The following is a 6,000-nucleotide window of genomic DNA, read 5'->3' as shown; positions in this document are numbered from 1 at the left end:
GCCTTATGCTTGGGATGGTGTCTGGAATGCTGCCAGGATTTCTCAATGCTTGTGCTCCACCCTCTGCTCACAGTCTTCCCTGTATACCAGGTAGTGAAAGACCCTAGCCCAGTTAGTCCAGTTACCTAAGGCCAAGATATGAAATCAAGATACCGGGCTTGTCATAAACAGGCTCAGGCGCCGGCGCGCAACCTGTCCCAAACCCTATAAAAATCTCTGTATCCCCAAGCCCGGTGTGCCAGTTCACCAAGGCTCCGGCTGAGGTTCTGCTGGACACCCGCAGGCGCCTGTGTCCCAATAAACCTAAACCTCTTGCTCTTGCAGCCAGTGTTTCGTGTGATTCTCCTTGGACAGGGAAACGGGGGGTCTTTCAAAAACGGGGTGTCTTTCAATAGCACCACAGAAGTAGTCTTTCTTCATGTTCTTGCTCCTCTGCCAGTGAATTGCAGAGAGCTACTATTTATTACTTGGTATTTTTGCTGGGGTGGAGAAGAAGAGATGGAGTGGTTCTCTGTAATTTTAGGTAGCTTTATAAAAGTATATAATACTTGGGTCCTGGAGATGAACTTTTCTCAGAATCGCCCTACTGACAGGTTGCCAAACTCAGCTTTGTATCTGTGGTTTTTCTTATGTGTGAAGATTTCCCTGTCCCTCCTTGTCTTAGGAGACTTTTAAATATACTGGTATATAATCCCAGGCTCAGAACAGTTTCTTGTCACACCTCCAGGGGTGGGCTTTTCCCCCAACCTGATCCTCTGGTAACAATTTTTTTTTTTAATTATTTTTATTTATTTATTTTTTAGTTGTAGTTAGACACAATACCTTTATTTTATTTATTTTTATGTGGTGCTGAGTATCGAACCCAGGGCCTCACACATGCTAGGCGAATGCTCTACTGCTGAGCCACAATCCAAACCCAACAGTGGGTTTTTGTCTGTGTTCTGGAAGCAACAATATTTGCTGCTCCTTCCCAGAGTCTTAAGCCTTTTGAGTAAGAGCATCATGGGCAGCTGGGCTTCCTGCAGTGGTAGTTCTGCTGTCCTCTGGGCCTATAATATTGAGGGAGGCTCTTTCTAGCCACCCACCTCACCCTCTATCTTCCTTGTAAACATCTGGTAGAAGTAATGAGCAAGTGCATGCTCTGAGCAAGGGCATGCTTCCTCTTCTATAACACCCATGGGCTCTTTAGTCTTTGGGCCTACACCAGATCTTTGGTAATCCACTAAAAGTTTTGCTTAGGTGCAGATGAGACAGTCCATACATCCAGGCTCTGCTCATGAGAAATGTCACCCTTGTCGATATTAGGCTTTTGGACCTCAATATCAGCTCAGCTCTTGGGCTCAATGTTTTGGTCCAAAAAAAGTGATTTTGCAGATTGTTTGGATTTTTTCTCATTTTTAGAAAGGGAACAGTGCTCTTTCCAGTAATTCAGATTCCAAGTGAAATTAGAAAACTTAAAGTCTACAGCTGAACTACACCCAGCCAGATTTTTTAAAATTAATTAATTAATTAATTTGTTTATTGTGACAAGGTCTTGCTATGTTGTCCAGCTATCTTCAAACTCCTGGGTTCAACTGATCTTCCTGTATCAGCCTCCTAAGTAGCTGGTATTATATGCACTTGCTGCTGTACCCAAATCAGGAAATAATTTTCATGGCTGCATAGTATTGCTGTGTATTAACATGAGAGTTTATTCAACCAAAGTCATAGGGCGATTGATGTGATTCCTAATGTTTTATTCGCAGCTTCTTTGCCCCAATCTACCTCTTAAAGTAGTGGACTCCTATTTTTTTCTTTCTTTCTTCTGTTTTGAGATTTTCCCCTTCCCAACTCTCTAGTGGGGCTGCCAGTCATAGTACCACCAGCCTCCAAATGAGAAAGTGACTTAGGCCCTGCTATCACAGTGTCCTGGCTACAATGATTGTTTCAGAGATGAGCACAGAAGAAAAGGAACAAAGTGTTTCTCCAGAGATATTAGCATACATGAGGCCCTGTGTTCAATCCCTAGTGCCACACACACAAAAAAAGGAGATCAGTGTTTCTATGGCAGAAATTATCCAACTCTTCCAACTCTTGACAGGCAGTTGATAAATAGGTGGATGATGTCAATAAAGTATAAAGTTGTGTTGATCTGTGCACAATTTTTTTTTCACAAAAAGAGGTGAAAATTGTTGTCAGTTGACATCATAGAACTGTAAGAATATAGACTGAGGACACTTCCCAGCCATCTTCCCCACTACTTAGGTGGGGAAAGCCCATAGGTGATAGGAGAGGCTGCAAGAGACCAATAAATAGGAAAAGATTGGGGAAAGTGGGTCCTGGCAGCAGCAACTCTAATACCAGGTTATAAATAAAGTCTTTGGTCTGGTTCCTTCAGTTCTTTCTTCATGTCTGATCCACCCTATAAATCTTTTTTTTTTTTTTTTTTTTTTTTTTTTGCTTGTGTTATTTTGATGTGGGTTGGTCACTGGGCCAGGAAACCATTTTTACTAGTTTGTATTCTAGGTGGGTTCAAGGTCTTGCATTATAAAACACACTGAAGAAACAATGTAACTACCTCTCCTGCTCTTTTCCTCATTAAGATACATTTCCAGAGTAGGAGTTATGAGCCAAGGAATATGCCAAAGAATAAAGCACATCTTAAAAGCTTTTGATGTGTCTTGTAAAACGGCCCTCAGAAAGGCTGTCCAATTTATATTCTTTCTAGGGCTGTGTATGTTCCTATTTTTAAAGAGTCACAATACTGAATAGTATCGATTTTTAAAAATTTCCATTTAGAAAAAGGTTTGCTGATTTTCTGTTAATAGTGACTCTATACCTGTGTTCTCAGACTTGCCTTAACAGAATAATAAAAAGAGAAAATGAAATCAACCAGGAGTGGGAGTTCAGAATATAACCAGAAAAAAAAGAGAGAAGTCCAAAATGAGTTGAGAGCTTTACCTCTCTGAATGCTCAATCTGGCTTTTCCCCAAAGTCACTATTATGGACTGATTGGACCAGTGTGAATGTTTCAGGGAGAAATAAATTTAAGGCAGTGAACTGTGGCCTCTCTACCACCTTAGCCTGATTGACCAGAGCATCAGGCACAGCTGCACACTCTGCCTGGGGGGTCCAGGATATAAGAGCAGCAGGGGAGGTGACCTCTGGTTCCAGATCCTGAGCCATCTCTCACCCCCAAAGTTGTGTGTGCAACTCCTAAGAATATTGGCTCTATTGCCAGCCACTGCAGAATTCCTCCCATAAGCACTTGGTGTCAGAGTTGATTTAGGGAAGGTGGCTTCTTTCCCTATCTTTTCCCATCTTTGGACCCTTTGATCCTTAGGGAGAAAAGCTGAAGCATCAAAAGGAAGGTTGGCAAAAAGATTAATATTAAAATATAGTAGACTCCTTGTGCCCTGTTCTCTGTGTTAGCCATAACTTCCTGTTGGGATTCCAGGTATAGTTTCTCAATGGGGGCCTCTTATCAGGGAGGGTTAAGATTGTGCTCTGAGCTATTTGTTACTCCTCTGCTTCTCCCTTATAGAAAATGAAGTTTGTAAAGACAGGAGCTTAATCTATGTGATTCATTGCTACTTGTTGGATGCTTCTAGGGCAAATGCTTAGTTTTTCATTGAATGAATGAACCATTAATACACTGAAATTCTTTTGTTCCCTTAGTAGAAACTACCTATTGACATTACCAACCCAGCTTAACTTCCCCTCCACTCAGAAGGTTTGTTTAGATCTGAAGTTTGGGCACTGTGATGTAAAATTTATTATTATTCCTGGAGACCAAGGATGAGATTCAGATGTGGCAGAACACTCTGGACTGAAGGAACGCTTGTACTGCATCTCCTTTTCAGTAAGCACTGACTCAGCCCTAACTGTAATCTCTTCCTTTCCTGTGCCCCTCCCTGGCCACTTACTTGGTCAAACTTCAAGTATGACCTCTATTATCTTACTTTTGCTATGGCCTCTAAGCCTAAACTTGAGTTCCTGACCACAACTCTCCCACATTCTTGACCTGGGTGTCTTCTTTTAGATCCTGACCTTAACTTTAGATTCTATTGTTTCCCTTCTTCCTGGCATCTTGTTTTGGGTTCTACCCTTGCTGCCCCTGTCTAATTCAGTTCTTTTCTATTTATTCTCCCATGTTAGGCTGTGGGCCAGTTGGTTTTGTTCCCTCAATTTCCTACTTCTCCCCAGAATTCCCCTCTCTTGCCTAGGTCCCACTTCCTTCTGGTGGTACAGAAGTGGCTACAATTCAGATGTCCAGAGTTTGAAATATCTCAGCTGTGAAGAAGAAAAAAGTTATAATTCCAAGGAAGTATGTTTATACAGACTGATAAACCTATCCACACCCCAGGGCTGCAGAGTAAGAAAAGTAAGGAACACACAATCAGGGATGAACAAAGACAGGGTAAACAGTTGTGCTATGGTGGAAGGGATCTGTACTTTGGTGATAAGCTTATGGAACCTGGAGGACAGAAGCTAACAAATTCTGGAGGGTTGATGTGTTACTGGTGTTAAATAGGTGCTTTGTTATACCAGCAAGCACAAGGGTGAAGTTGCTACTGCTGTGCATATATCCAAAACTAAAGTACACATTTCTCCTGGAGCAGAATATAAGTGTAATTGGATTCCTGGGTCTTAGAGCCAGGGCAGTTGGCTTCAGCTCCTGTTAATTTGTATTTATCCTTTCTTCCTTAGAGGGACATTCCATTATGAGGTTTCACAGTCAGGAGCCCTGAAAAGAAACTGGGCTCTACTTCTCTTTCTCTCAGACTAGGTTTTTTGTTGCTTTGTTTTTGTTTTTAAGCTAAACCTAATGAGGTTTTGCTAACTCAGAAGTACTTGTGAGGAAACAGAATGGGTGGGAAAAAAGATTCTGAGAGCAAGAAAAATCCTCTTTTCTAATGACACCTGTTCCTTTCTAGTATCTTTCTGTGGTGTCACCAGGTACACACCTGTAATCCCACTGACACAGGAGGTAGAGGAGGATCACATGTTGGAAACCAGTCTCAGCAATTTGGGGGGCCAGGGGCTAAGCAACTTAGTGAGACTCTGCCTCAAATAAAAAATAAAAGCGGGTAGGGATGTGGCTCAGTGGTAAAGTGCCCCTGGGCTCAATTTCAATTCCCAGTATCGAGAGAGAGAGAGAGAGAGAGAGAGAGAGAGAGAGAGAGAGAGAGAGAGATATGACTTTGTTCCAGTGAATGACAAGGTAAGCAAGGTAAGAATCTAGTTGGGAGGAGAGAAAGGGAAAGGGTTAAGAAAGAATGAGAGAGAATAAGGAAGCAAAGAAGAGAGTCTCCTGGGTAGAAATTCTCCTGTCTGCTGGGTTGTAGAACTTTATGCAAAAGGAAGCAGCAACCACTGGCCTATATCCACACTTCTGTCCACCTAAGAACCAGCAGAGGTGACCAGTTCTTACTCTGAGTATCTACATGTCAATTAGGTTAACATTCCTGAGAGATGGGTACATTAGCTTTTGTTTAAAAAAAAAAAAACAAAAAACTTTTTGCACATTTCAAGACCTTCTCTTCAGGAGTAATGCCAAGTGGCTCTGCAGTTCAGATATTAAGAAATAGGGGCTGGTGGGCTGGGGATACCCGTCAGTGGTAGAGCACTTGCCTAGCATGTGCTGGGCTATGGATTCAATCTCCAGCATGAGGGTGGGAGAAGGAATATACATAGTAGGTTAGGAATGTAAGAGCTTGTGCTTAGTACTGGGTTCAAATCCCAGTACTGGAGTGAGGGAGGACAGTTTAGGAATGTATTTAACAAAAGGAAAAAGATAAAATGAAAATACATGCACTGTCACTATCTTTGGTTTAGTATGAAGTAAGGAAATTTGTGAAGTAGATAATTCTCTTAAGGCAACATTAAACATATACTATGAAAGGTAAAAATGTGATAACATTTGGCAAATATACTTACATTTTCCTTGAACAGAAATTTGTTCCTGACAATGTCTCATGATAGGTTTGATCCCATTTGGGGGCTATCATAATTTCTACA

Source organism: Urocitellus parryii, chromosome 5 (genome assembly GCF_045843805.1).
Source record: "Urocitellus parryii isolate mUroPar1 chromosome 5, mUroPar1.hap1, whole genome shotgun sequence".
NCBI lineage: Eukaryota > Metazoa > Chordata > Mammalia > Rodentia > Sciuridae > Urocitellus > Urocitellus parryii.
This window is presented reverse-complemented; position numbering follows the sequence as displayed.